The sequence below is a fragment of the Pararge aegeria genome, chromosome 4 (genome assembly GCF_905163445.1).
Source record: "Pararge aegeria chromosome 4, ilParAegt1.1, whole genome shotgun sequence".
Taxonomy (NCBI): domain Eukaryota; kingdom Metazoa; phylum Arthropoda; class Insecta; order Lepidoptera; family Nymphalidae; genus Pararge; species Pararge aegeria.
Genome location: NC_053183.1, coordinates 20755799 through 20771204, shown reverse-complemented (window position 1 = coordinate 20771204; position 15406 = coordinate 20755799). Strand labels below are relative to the sequence as shown.

The 15406-nt window shown below is 37.0% G+C and overlaps 1 protein-coding gene across 1 annotated transcript in view; it reads left to right on the top strand.

The window, feature by feature from the left end:
• LOC120637756 overlaps window positions 1–15406 on the top strand; it is a 93265-nt gene that overhangs the window by 52840 nt on the left and 25019 nt on the right. The window lies entirely within an intron of this gene.

The following is a 15406-nucleotide window of genomic DNA, read 5'->3' as shown; positions in this document are numbered from 1 at the left end:
TCTTAATTCAGTAGTTATAATAAATAGCAAAGGCTTCCAAACCACAGGCTGGACCCAGCCGCGGGGCGCTGATAGTCCTAGGACGACAATAAGCATATTTGTTATGGATTTTTTTTACCAATGATTCTTAAATGATGGGAAAGACCAATGTCAAGTTTTAACTGCGGTTAAGAAAAAACGAATTAGTACTATTGTGTCAATTTGGGCTTTTTCTCAGAAGAACCGGTGCAAAAAGCGTTTCCATTAAAACGATTTTTAGATGTGTTAAAATAGTGTTGTTAGCATTTTTAGAGGAAAATCCGCACCAGTCCAACCAGTCTAGAAACATTTAAAAGTAGATATGACATGATGAATGATTAGTTTGTTCTTATGCCCTCGAGGAGCCATCTTGTGTCGACAATTATTGCTGGTTTTTGCGTATAAGTAGTTTTTGCAACAATTAACTTGAGTGATGCAAAGTTACAGACGAGCAGGAAAATACTTTGTCACATTAATAAAAAACTGCATTTAAGGTTAGTTAATTCCCGTTCCCGTCACTCAAAAAACAAAGGAATAAATAAAATTCAAAATTCAAAATTCAAAACTCATTTATTTCAAGTAGGCCTAATATAAGCACTTTTGAAACGTCAAGTCTGTCTGTTTGTAGTGATTCTACCACTCTAATAGTCAAATAGGTCCTAGTGATTATTCAAACCGTATAAATTTCTGAAAAAAAAAACATCCTGGCACAATGGCGGCATGCTCACACATTGTAATAACATTCACGATAAATAAACTCTTAGAGAGGAATATAAATAAACATACAATTAAATGTTTCATTCGCTTTTTGATAAACTAAACAATGTAATAAAGAGCGGATCAAAACGTAAAACAGTGTCTGTTTTGAATGAATCAAACGAAAAAAGCGAACAGTCCAACAAATAAATTAAATTTACCATTTAACACCACTTTGAGTTCGTTGGTCACTAGGTTTGTATTTTCTCTTTTTGCCATACATATTACAATAAAAGCGGCAATGCTGTGGAATAAACTCCGTAATGACATTCGGCGCTCTAAATCCCTTGCGATTTTTAAAAGTCGTGCAAGGAGGCACTATTTGTCACTATAAACATGTTAATATTATATGTATGTGTATTTATGCATATTTATTAATATATATTATATTAATATAAATATTTCCCGTCTCTCATTGCCTTATTCCAATAGTTAAGGTAGCCTGGAAGAAATCACTGTTAGTGATAAGGCCGCCTTTTGCATATAATTTATGTTAATGTAAGTGTTACTGTGTGTGTTTCCTTTATTATGCAAAAAAGTTGTTTTAATAAATAAAATACAATATTTCTTAACGTCATATGGTAGTAGTACTAGGTAGGTAGATAGATAGTAGGTAGAAGTGGAGATTTTTGTGTCCAGTCTAAGTACTTCCATAATACTGTAAAAAAAACTGAAATAAAAAAAAAAAACACTGACAACTTTGTGACACTGATCTGTGGATCAACTGAACCAATATTGAGAATTCTTTCACCAGCATAAAGTTATTTGTGAGTACTATAGTATATATTAACCCGAAAACTGAAGAGAAATTTTCTGAAGTATGTAGTAAGTATGACGCAATTGTTAGTCTTTAAAAATTTTATTTTGATTGCTTAGAAAGCGATCTCGAGTTGCCTCTTGGCATTACGAACGCTAATGTAATACAACGCAAATATGTGCTATTATTACAGGATAAACATAAACGCGTAATTGGTAATTGAACAAGGAGTAATCTAAGTACACTTATTTGTTCAAGATTTAGCTATAATTACCTATACGCTGTATGTTACCTATAATAACTATGAGTTTTTTGGAAGAAAGAAGACTGACATCAGACATTACAGCCTAACTTTCAAACGCAGTGCACGGGAGTTTCCAACGTGTTCCAACCCCAAAACAACTTCTTGTAGAAGATCTAAATTTCAGCACGCTTCAAAGCGAGTTGTGGGTAAATCACAAGTTAGTTATAACAAACGGGACGTTCCCACGATAATACTAATTTCCTAACTATGGACTAATACTGAGAGATTTTATAAAGCGCATTTCTTTACAGAAACTCTTAGTATTAGTACCTATACATTACTATATATAGGCTCTGGACCTCGTGATCCGTTGAACCTGCTAACCACGAAGTTGATAATTGGGAGTAATGCAGGAAAAACGTTTACGTCGAATTGATAACCTCCTTATTAGAGAAATATCCCTCGAGAAATTATGAAATACGACGAGTCCATAATAAGCTATACTCTGTCATCTGTGGGGGATACAAAGAAAGCAAAGGATATGTCAATTGGGGCTGATTACAAGCGACGCGGTCACGGCACGTGAATCATAAGCGCGCTTTGTGTTTGTCTCTAATTGCTGATTGAGACTGGGCTCAGGGTCGTCAGGGTGGAGAGGTCACGGGATCAGAGAGAGTTAGACCGAAAAATATTGTGCAGCTCGATCTGTAATACATATCTCTTCATGCAGTAGCCTAATTAATGTAGCCAACTAAGCAAAGCCCTCATAGAAGAAGAAGAGGTGAAAGCCTGCGAAACATCTTTGGTTTCTTTTGGCCTGAAACAATTTCCAATTCAGATTCCTGGGTTCTTTCCAAAGAAAATCTTGTCCTTGACCAAATTCGATGTAGAAAGTGGAACTGGAAAGGCCACGCTTTACGATGAATATCATGTGTCCAACATGAAGTATTTCAATGGCAGCCTGGGTGGGGGCAAACGAAGACGTGGCATGTCAAAAGCAACGTGGAAGCAGTGTCAGCAGTGGCGGAGTTTTTACCTCTCATTTTGAGTTAGGTCGCACCATGCCGCCCAAACACAATGTAGCAGGTTTTGACTATTAATGTCACTAAACTGTAGTTATAGCCGAACCCATGCTCTCTAAAACCAGGTCCGGTCCTTTTAATTTTAGGCTCTACCCGGGAACAGAAATCTAAACTTCTTGATCCGTCAAACATTACCAACCAAACCAGTAGACCAACTATTAAGCTTCAATGGACTTTAGTTATGGGACATAGAGATAATTTAATGGATCCTAAGGTCATACACCCATCTAAGAGGCCTCATAAGAAGACTCAGAGTCACTCAGCGGGCAATGAAAAGAGCTATGTTAGGAGTCTCTATCATATATACTGTCTAAGTGATCAAATCAGAAATAAGGAGATCAGTAGAAGAAATAGAGTCATTGACATAGCTCAACGAGTCGTTGGGAGACGCTGGCAACCAGTGGCCCAGAATCGTAGACTTTGGAAAGCACTACATAAGATGTCCAGCAGTGGGCATCAATCAGTTTAAGTAATGATGATAATGATGGCACACATCAAGGTATTGCTTTGGGTTAACGTCACGTTACATTGATGATTATACATCGATATCGCAAATAAGCCTCACTAACCTGAAACTACCATAATTATCACTAATTACCAGAGTTGTTCTCTCTGGTTGAGCAACTCGATAACCCGTCAGTATATAGATGGATTTGATGCCATTTTAACAATTTAATTGAGACTGCGGTCGCGAGTGTCACAGGTTATACGAAGTAAATAAAATCAAGTGACTTTAGTACCATTGTGTATAGAGATGTTATTTATCTTGACGGAGCACATTGTATTCAGACAGCACTTCGGAAAGCAATAAAACTACTATTATTGGATGGATCGTTAAAGCAAAAATTTTCCTCAGACAAAACACCATACCTACTGGGAATACGTCAACAAGGTAAATCATACGCCCCAAGAATACAATAGTAAGTAGGTAAGTGATGACCTTCAAGATTCACCATAGACACATTAGGAACTTTTTTATCTACATCAGATATCACAGTGAAGCGCTAAATTGTCGTCGTGTTGAAAATAATCGGATAAAAACATAAAAAATTTCCTAGTAGCAACTATTTTCTTGTCTGTAGTTATTTAAGTTATATAAAAAATTGTTGTCATCATTATCAACCCATTTCCGACCACCACTACAGGGTCTCCTCTCAGAATGAGAAGGCTTCAATCCGCAGTCCACCACACTGACCTGGTATAGACTAGTAGACTTCACACGCATGGAGAACATTGAGGTAAACTATCGGGCAAGGTTTCCGCATTGTTTTCCTTCACCGTTATAGCAAGTGATGTTTTAATTGCTTCAACTAAAAACGCACACAACTCCAAAAACATAGAGCTGCGTGTCGAGGATCGAGCTCTCTCCTGAAATGGAGGTCGAAGCTCCAACCACTAAGCTATCACAAATTATAAGAAGCCAATTTAATTTAAAGATTAAGTAACCAAACAGAAGTCTGAAACGGGGTTGTTACACTTACAAATACTATCCGGATATTTATTTCTTGAATCATTATATCGTCTGCGTGAAGGTCAACTGACTTTGGATCAGCATCATTGGTCTAAGATCGTCTCTAAAAAACTAGAAGAAGTCTGTGCCCATAAGTGCCCATTAGGTTGGTGATGATTATGAGAGATACGCAGGGAAATATTGCAAAAATATATCCTCGAAGCCCGCCTGATACGTAAAAGAATAGATTTGCAATGCAGTCACGCAGGCCCTGGAATCTCCCGAGCATCTACAAACCAAATTGAGACTTTCTACGCGAAAACGAAAATAGCGACGAAGAAAGTTCCTAAGAAGCTACGTGTACCGGAAGTTGAATTACGATATTAGCGAGCTGATCAGCTGATGGGGTGCTAAAGGAAAATTGAAATTTTCAAGGCAATTCCACGAAAATAGTGGAGTTGTTACAAAAGCTTTTAAAAAAACATTCATGTTAAATTAAACTCCGGTACAAATTATGATTCTATGCAAAGGTCAGATTACGTGGCAACAATAGAGTAATAGCCACGAAATTTGACCCGACACCATTTATATTAGGGCTGTCGCTCTATTGATTTAAATAGATAGAATTAAAATTTATGAAGGGTTTTCAAATTCAAACCAATCTTCTGTGCTTTGGAGAATATGCTACGCAATGGTCGGGAATTTTCATTGTCTATAACAAGTGCTACCAATAGTTGCTTAAGAGTTAAATTCTTTATCTTAGTCTCCACAAACGTTAGTGGTAGTGGTTCACTAACGTTTAGAAAGCTGAAGGAGTTTTTTAGCCGACAGGATTGATTTATGTAATATATATGTCTCATGATGATGAGTCTATATATGTCTCTCTCACCTAAATCACGCATTCTCTCCTATACCTACCACTGCTATATTAATTCGCCTTGGTTTGACAATGTCATGTATTATGAGAATATATATTCATAGGATGCCTTTGAACTCTTCGTTAAATAAACTTTTTGATTCCTTGACTGGATTCCTGGAAATAAATATTTACTTATATGTTTTTATTGTATCGCTATACAATATATCTTTTTTTTCCCACTGTAGTAATAGAGTAAGTAAGACACACCAGCCATTAATTGTACCTACGTTCATAAAAAAATAACTTATGTGTTAGAATTACAAATTCTGTCTTGTGCCATTACAATAATTGATGAAAAAAGATTATTGTAATGGATAATACTGTCATTATCGTAGTTATGATGGTCACATGATTAAAAAATAAAAACGAAAATAAATAACTAAAAACTATTAAAAATAATAATATAAATATGAATTCAGCTATTATAACACATTGATAAGTAATATTATATAAAAATAAAAATTTATAATAAAGATATTTAATTATTATGTTCTTAATTCTGTGGATTATAGTAAATGTCGGTTAGTCTTCAAAAAAATTGTTATATCACTTTCGAATGTCGAAATTTTAATGCGACATACGTATGTCGCATAAAAGCGTAAAAGGAACCAATTCATGTCTTCTTCTTGAATTTCAGTATAAAGTATAACTTTGTTGTTCATTAATATGTATGATCTTTTGAAATCGTTGTTGTTATTTCTAAAAAATCGAAAACTGAATTCAAATTTTAATGCGTGATCAATATTTTATGTTAATTTAAAGTAAAGGTATATTATGTAAACAGAATCTAAATGTCGCCAACGTTTTCTAGTGGTAAGAAAAGGTAGGAAGTCACGTGGTGGCGCCATGGGCTTCCGGTGCGTAATGGCGGCTCAGTCACGACTGATAGACCGGTCTATTTTGTTAATACTCATTTAATACCTACCTACTCGGCACTCATTAATATTAATGCGCGTTGGCTTACCCATTGTTGTCAGATATTGTAACTACTCTGGTTTATGTTAATGTATATCAAAAAACAGCAGAATCAAATAGGCTTTCTTTACAAGTACTTTTGAGTATACACTACTCAATATGTTATTCGTAGGTCAACCACTGGTTTGCGACACAGATTTTGTCAAAAAAACTAAACAATTCCTCTTTATTCAAATCGATATTTTATGACTTTATAGATGCTGTATCATTATTTAATCTTGTATTAAAATTGAAAGCGGAACCGATTCTGTGTGTCTTTGCCATGAAGAAACTCAACAATTGTATAGTAACCTCGACATAATAAATGCGTTTTAACACATTGTTAAAATTTAAGCAACGGCAGGTTATGCAAAACAAAGTTTTTGCTTTTTTCTGTCATAAATGTATAACAAATAGTTTTAAGTAACTATAAAATGTTTGCCATTTTAAAATTCTTTAAAGTTCTTATAAATAGTTTGCTAACATAGTCGGTAAATATGGGCAACTAACATATGGGCCTAGTTGTCTTAATAAAGAATTTATTTATCTATAAAAGTACGTCCCAACCTGATCAAAATTCTGTGCTAAATTTTACAACGTCAAGTCATTATTTAGCGTCGGTGCAATATTCTCGTATTTCCACTGGAATATGCATGTCAGTGTTTCCCAACGTCCCGCGCGGCTAGCCACATCCGTTTGCAAAACGTTGGGTAGGTAGGGAGGTACATACCTAACTAGGTTTCGCATGAATACGTACTGCGGCACGTCAAATTGGAAAAACTAAATCAGCAGCACTTTTCTGGCTTGTACACCACGTGAGTGAGAAATAGGACATTAAGAAACAGAGAATGACAAAGCTCCAATTCATTTATTTCAAATAGGCTTACTCTATAAGTAATTTTGAAACGTCAAGTCTATTTATTTGTACTGACACAACCACCGGCTTGGACTTGCGAGGTAAAGTTCTGCTACGAGGAAAGGACCCCGTGTCTCTCATCGTATAATTCGCAGAAGTTTTGGGTACAGACCGCTGAGGCATGGTTTTTGATCCCATGAGATACGGCAAAACTGTCGCCGGTCCATGTCAATCGCCTGAGATGAATGAACCCTGTATTTTCAATGAAGCTTTGAAGGTGTGTAGGATCCGTTGAGGACCTTTAGGACCGAGTCAGTTTCTTGCTCTTACCGTGGTTACCTCGCTGGGGAGCTGAAACACTGCACTTTAGTTGTTAATACTCAGGCAAATAACAATAAGATCCTCCAAATAAAACGGTTGAGGATTCCTTACGCACAAAATCACAGGATCTCGCTGTACCGGATGGGCGTACAATACTTAGCTGCTGGAAGCTGGGTAGCCATGAAGCTAACTTGTACAGAGCTGCGATCAAATGTCGTAAAAAACGTATGAAGCTAAATTCCACTTTGGGTTACTTAGTCGATTCAGTCTTGTCAGACTGATTGTGGTCGTCACCGGGGTGTTGTGGATCGCTTTACAATCCCTCGCCACTCTTCCTTAACGGTCGGCTTCTGGTTCGCTTTTTCATATAGACGTGCCTCGGTTGCGGCCTTTATTTGTTCCGTTCATCTCATCGATGATCTACCGCATGCTCTGGTAACTCACTTTCCCTTGAACCATAAGCCGCACGTCTTTACGCTTGAATACGTTATCGAAAATCTGAGAATTTGCGCTTTAAATGCATAATATAGGCGCTGTTTGAGTTTCGTTTCGTTGAATACGAAACGAAAGAGCTAAAATGTATACAATCGTAACAAACATGTTTACGGTAAACAAAAACATTGCAAGAACCTGTTTATCTCGGAAAAGATCTGGAATAGGTTTGTGTTGATAAACTTTATGGTAAATGTTTTGTTCTTGTGAGTTTAGATTGGCGTGCGGTGTGCGTCAAGGTGGGCTGACCTCTCCGGATCTATTTAATCTCTACGTCAATAACCTGATCGAGGAGCTAAGTGGCACTGGCATCGGATGCCATATTGGTGGAGTCTGTTTTAACAACTTAAGTTACGCTGATGATATGGTGTTACTTAGTCCCTCAATAAATGGTATTCGAAAATTGTTGCACATCTGTGAGGAGTATGCGAGGAACCACGGTTTAAAATATAATGTTCGAAAATCGGAAATGGTAGTTTTTCGAGCTGGTAAGGGTCCGGAGAGGATTCCACCCGTACTTTTGGATGGAACACCAGTTCAGGTTGTAGAGCAATTTAAGTATCTAGGTCATATGCTGTCGGGATCCTTGAGCGACGATCTGGATATAGAACGGGAGCGGAGGTCGCTGGCCATTCGGTGTAACATGCTCGCTCGTAGATTCGCTCGGTGCTCTGAGGATGTTAAAATAACTCTGTTTAAAGCTTATTGTTTAAGTTTTTATACTTCGCAGTTATGGATCAGCTACACCAAAAGATCCTTTAACACCCTCAGAGTCCAGTACAACGACGCGCTCCGCGTTTTGTTAAAAAAGGCGAGGTACTGCAGTGCGTCGGGCATGTTTGCCGATGCCGGAGTCCCCGACTTCTACGCTGTGCTCCGTAAGAGAATTGCGAGTTTCTGGGAAGTCGTTGTAAATTCCAACAATAAGCTCCTTAGAGTCGTCGCTCAGGCATCCCCTGACAGCGTATTTATTAAACATTGGCGAAAAGTGCACCAGATTCCAAACACGAAATGATATAAAATAGTTGGATATTAATTTGAATTGAAATTTAATTTATTTTTTAATTGAAATTTAATTTATTGTAATTTTTAATTGTAGATTTTAATTGTAGATTTTAATTAATTATTGTTTTTTTTTTTTTCTCTTTATTTATTTATTTTTAAAATCGGTCTTATATTTATTTTGTGTTTATTTTTAAAATCTGTCTTATATGTATATTTATTTTGTGTTAAATTTTGTATATGGGTCCCCGACCTGAAATAAAATGATTTTATTTTATTTATTTTTTTTATTTATTTTTTTTATGTGCAACATGACTGACTACGTGTTACATTCATTCTTCATCAACCTATTACCGGCCCATTACAGAGCAAGGGTGTCCTCTCAAAAGTAAAAAAGAGTTTAGGCCGTCGTCAAGCTGTCCAAGTGCGTATTGTTAGACTAGATTTCACCTCGATTTTTTTCCATCAGCGTTACTGATATTTGATTGCTTATTCTCCGAAAAGTTACAAGTGCGTAACGGGGATCGAACTCGGTCGCTCCGATGAGAAGGCTGAAGTCCTAACCACTAAGATATCATGACTTACAGAACTTTTTTTTAAAGATTTATATAAAGGGCTTCGTGTTGATTCATTTATTTCTGAGTCAGGTGACTCAGGTGCAGCGAAACAGCTGATTACATCTGCGCAGGCGCGCGGCGGCGGGTCAAAGGCCACGTTCTTTTGTCTCATGTAACTAATTGGCTCAATTAACACGAGCATAAAGTGAAACGGTACGTATGTGTTCCTTTAAGAAATGATGTTAGGAATGGAATGGACTTCAATAATACTCATTTTTTACTTATTACAATTTTTCATCAACTCCATTACTCGGAATATATCTTCTCTCTACCATATGTATGCTGACGATGTCCAAATTTACACCCAGTCAACCTTTGATAATCTTCCAATCGCAATAGCTAGCATTAACAAAGACTTGCGCGTTATTTCAAATTGGAGTAAAGCGCATGGCCTTAACGTTAATCCAAAAAAAACTCAAGCTATTGTTATTGGCAGTCGAAGGCAGATTTCAAGGATTGACTGGTTTTCCCTCCCCTCCATTGAGTTTGATAGTGTCACAGTCCCATACTGTGAAAATGTAAAGAACTTGGGCATTTATCTTGACCGAACCTTAAGTTGGACGTACCATATTAATGAGATCAGCAGAAAGACATTTGCAGCTCTAGGCTCTTTGCGTCGTCTTCGGTATTTACTTCCTATACCTACCAAAATTATGCTCGCACAGACTCTACTCCTTCCCATTCTTGACTACGCTGACGCAAGCTATGTTAACTTAACTGAAGATCAGTTAAATAAACTTGAGAGACTCCAGAATTCTAGCATTCGTTTCATATTTGGGTTGCGCAAATATGATCATATTTCTCAATTTCGGTCTCGTCTCAAGTGGTTACCTATCAGACTTCGCCGGAATTTGCACATTGTTTCTATTCTGTACTGTGTTTTGTTTCATCCTTCTACTCCTCTTTACCTGAAAGAGAGGTTTAAATTTGTAGGAGTCCCAGACGAACTTCGTTCTACGAGGAAGTTAGTCTTGAAGGTGCCTGGTCACAAATCCTCCTTCTTCAACGGATCATTTACGGTTCAGGCTATTGAATTATGGAACGCCTTGCCGTTAGATATCCGTGAGGCACAATCGATTGGAACCTTCAAGAAACTAGTGAAGGATCATTATTTGTCTCTTTCAGCCGAACAACGCTGAAGCGAATCATTTTAAGTGTGTAATTTGAATTATTTATGTATTTCATACTAATTGGGGATGTTATATGTAATATATTTATATAGATATTTATGTTATATATTTTATTTGTATTTATATATAATATATTTATATATATATTATAGTTATATTTATATATATATATATATATAATCTTAATTATTGCACCACCTACCTCTTTTCTACGTTTTTTCCTTTTACGCCATTGGTTGCCTGGAAGAAATCGCTATGTAGCGATAAGGCCACCAAATTGTACTCTCTTGATTGTATTTATATCTTTGTAACTACTTTTTGTTTCTTTGGTGTACAATAAAAGTGTATTCATTCATTCAAAGTGTATTCATTTTTTTGTATTCAAGCAGAGTTTCGTTCTCCCCACTCTTGTAATAGAAAGAAGAAATACCCCAATATAATATTGTTTACCATGTTGACAACAAAACAGGCCAATCATATTTTAAGTTATTAGTTTCCGGGATGTTTTTATACAAACTAAAGAGTGAATAATCTATTGGGTAAAACATTAAATATTTAGATTAGAATTAAAATAATTATATATTTAATATCAGCCAAACTTTTAGTGACGTTACAACTTTTAAAGAAGAAGTATTAAACTCAAATTTGATAAAATATTAAATAAATCAGTATGATTTATTTAATATTTAATGTTAGTTTATTATAAAATAATTAAATACTGTATATCCAAACTCAACAAATAATTGTCTTATATTAACAAATAATTATAAAAGATACATCAAATAAGCATCTTCGTGGAAGTCGGCACTCGTATCAACAAGCGTGAATCTGGATTCATTATCAATTCCCTGGCCATGCCACGTCGAAAACCATCGGCTATAAAATGGGCATGCAAGGAACGCGTCCTGCAACATGCCGTCCTGTGCCCATCATCCTAAGGCGTAGGTGCTAAGCCTTATGTTAAGTAATTTTGAGTTCCGATGCGATGGTCACGTAGAACGTTAAGGGGTAGTAACTGGGTTTAAAACCCTCCCCCCCCACCCCCTAGTCGTTAACATCTTAGACTCATACAATCTACATCAACCCTTAACAGGTGAGATTGCAGTCTAAGGCTAATAACTTGTAAAGGCCCTTTTGTAGCATTACCTACTAGTAAAACTGTTAAAGAAATGACGACTCTTTAAATGTCTTTAGTCAAACTTAAGGATGTGGCATCGTTAGCAGATCGTAAGCCACAGTTAAGCGCGTCTCGCCCTCGTCGCGTGTACATCGTTATTCAATCTGAAAGCGCTTGCATAACTGTTAGGCAAGCATTGAACGGCAAACGGCAATAAGGCCAGCTCAGTCCACTGACACGGTTCGCTTTCCACACAAATCTGTACGCTTTTTTGTAGCACTGTTTGTATTGGCTAGCGGAAAACAAGAGTTTGTTTATGACCTTCGAAACAACATGAGCCGTTTACAAATTTCATTTCAGATATGACCAGTGGCGTGCGCAAGGGTATTTACTAAATAAAGAAGGAAAATGGCATAGAACGGAAACAATCTTCTCCTTTATGAGTATTCAAGAATTTTAGGGTTAGATGCTTTTTTGCATGTTCGAAGTGCACGCCACTGAATATGACGTGGTGAATATTTGAAAAAGCATGGTTTGTTCCATTAATAGTCAAATAGTTGGACGCTACGGACAGTTGAAATGACACCAGTAGCTTTCCAGTTAACCGATCAAATCTAGTCTTATGTTGCTACGGGAATAATTTGAACGGAACAGGGTTTTCGTTCCAACAAAGCGTAAAAAAAAGTGAGCAGCGATCCGATCTGGTTATTGAATGATAGCTTTATTTTAATGCAACACGTACGAGGTTAGTTCGGAGATATAAAGCATATTTTCAAAATCTTTAATTGTGCCCATTCAATGAGAATTCACGTAGACGCCTATAACACGTAGATGACTACAACAGGTCATCATCATCGACCCATTTCCGGCTCACTACGGGGCACGGGTTTCCTCTCACAATGAGAAGGGTTTACTTCACACGCCTTTGAGAACATTACGGCATGCAGGTTTCCTTACGATGTTTTCCTTCACAGTTCAAAGCAAGTGATATTTAAATTGCTTAAATTAAAAACACAAATAGCTCCGAAAAGTGAGCGGTCCGTGCCGGGGTTCGAACTATGTCTCAACGACAAGAAAGCCGAAGCCTTAGCCACTAGGCTATCACAGATTAATTTCATTTATTTGAAGCTAAGTTATTGGAGTCCTCATAAATCCGAATAATTTTATATCCAAGATACCCACACCTGATAACATATTTTGAAAGAGTGGTAATATCCAGATGGAATGGAATTGCTGACAGTTCCCTAAAGTTTTTAATCCTTACTTATGTTAAATATGCGAATGTGTGTTTGTATATTTGTCCTTCCTTTAGGTACACCCTAACCCAGCAACTAACTGAACTTGATTTTGGCATAGAGGGAAAGGATGTGGAAAATACATTTATATGATATATTTATTGCAGTTTGGATTGCATAACCAACATGCGGGTTAACGCGTTAGTGATCGCAGTAGATGGTTGTAGTATCACGGAGGACGCTGCTGGCGGTTCTCCGTTATATTCCATTAGTCGTCTCTTATGACACCCGCGAGAAGAGATGGATTGGTGATAATTTATTGTATCACGTTTAGTGCACACAGCACAACATGACACTGTATTTTTTATATGTATGCAATCTAAAAAAAAAAACTATTGTATCAGTGTGTCCTCACGTAGTCGGGCAAGTATTTACATAACAGCGTCGATTGCCATTCTGCATCGAATTTTTTAACGCGACGTATCGCTTACGATAAGGCAGCGGAATGCTCGCTGGAAGGGTCATCGAGCCTTTGATGTACCTTTATTTGGATCGTCATTATCACCATCATCCGCCTTACAAACTATCCCATTGCTAACCAAATTCCTTATATCCTATTATTAGGCTTGGGTTAGAGCCTACGCCCTCCACGCCACTGCTATGCGGGTGGGTGGGCTTTAAACTACAATATTTATAAGTGATAATAGGAATCGGCTTAACGTGCTTTTCGAGATTTGAGAAGGGATTACGTCAATTTCCTATCTCCGGGATGGTACGAAAAATTGCTTAACAGAATACACCAATAAATTATAATTTTTGGCGTGACACGGGGCTCAAACTTAGAATATCTTGAACTGTAAATGCTAACCAACGTGGCAGTCATATGCAATAGGAGTCAGGAATATAGAGCTGAGACCCACCATCACACTAGTTCAATGCTATTCCCGGGTTTATGTGACTACAAATTTATTTCATAAACTGGAATTTAAGGTAAATAAAGGCAAATATATATATATATATATATATATATATTTTAGTCTTAGCTATTTCCTTGTTTATTTACTTATGAGGTCACATTCCTACTTACTCCCACAAGCCCAATAGTTAATTTATAGCACGCAATACCTATTTATCGAATAAATTAATAATGTTTTCAAAATTCCATCATCACTATCGCAATAATACTAAATCAGTTTTCAACACAATCAATTTGGTTTGAAATTAATTTCAGATAAGTATCTTAACAAAATAAATTGGAATGTGCATAAATCTGTTATTTTCTAACCAGCGACAACTTTTCAACAACATTATTACAAATCTGCATTATTTATAAACACAATTACCTTAAGAGCCCGGTCCATCTCAAGAGAAAAGACCTTGGAGTGAAGTTTGCAACCATTTAGAAACTGCCAAAATTCTTGAATACATCGTTTGCCAACTTCGTGTTGATTGCGTTCTTGTTGAAAAGTTTATTTAAAAAAATTCTTATTGACTCTTGGTTTGGGAATAAATTCATAGTGTCATACAGGATGTTTCGTTAACCCTTTTTAATTTTTTCCACAACACCCTGCTTCTGCCTCTAAAGTTCCTTATTGTATAGCCTAGTATTAAAAGGTCAAGTATGTCAATACATCCTACAGGCTGAGTGGGAAAAGTAATGTTGAACTGGAGTCTCTAGGGGCTTTCATGATTTGAAGAAGTGTATCTAAATAAAATCGGTTTCTTCTAATATTGCTATCTCGCTCTAACGCATGATGACGTCCCTGTCACTCACCAGAGCAGAGAAAATCCCTCCAATATTTGATTTGATTGACTCGTGACGTGTGAAAAGTACAGTATTCAGCTCAGTATTAAAGACTTTTGGGCGCCCCTAAAACCTTCGCTACACTCAGGATTCCAGATGCAATGCCTGGGAATTACTCTGAAATGCCTCATTTGCTTTGGATTTATACCGGCGCCCGTAACGTAAGACATTGCTATACCCCCTTGTAAAGACTTCAAATGTTAACATCATCATTATTATCATCAATAGCCAATAATCAGACCCTGGACAGACGGGTCAGTGATCACAGTAGATTGTGGTAGTAGCATAGAGCACGCTTCTACGTTAATTCTTTTGTTCCTGTGCCTGTCTCCGTACTTAGTTGGCCGGAACCGTCCGTTGTATGTTTACCGTACGAGGCGACTAAGGGAATGTAACGATTTTCATTCCCTTAGTCGCCTCGTACGACACCGCAGAGGAGAGGAGGGGTAACAATAGCAATACTAGGTAAATATATGTTCCGCTCAGTGCTGCATATATATGCCTTGTCTTCAGTAGAGGACGATGTAGGGCAGGGACACCCGATGATGCTGCAATACGGGGTGGTTTATACAAGAGAGTTTTATTTTTCTCCGTCGATTTGCGTTTCTTGTTTACTTCGAAATGTTATTTCCCCTATCGAATGAAGCAAGAA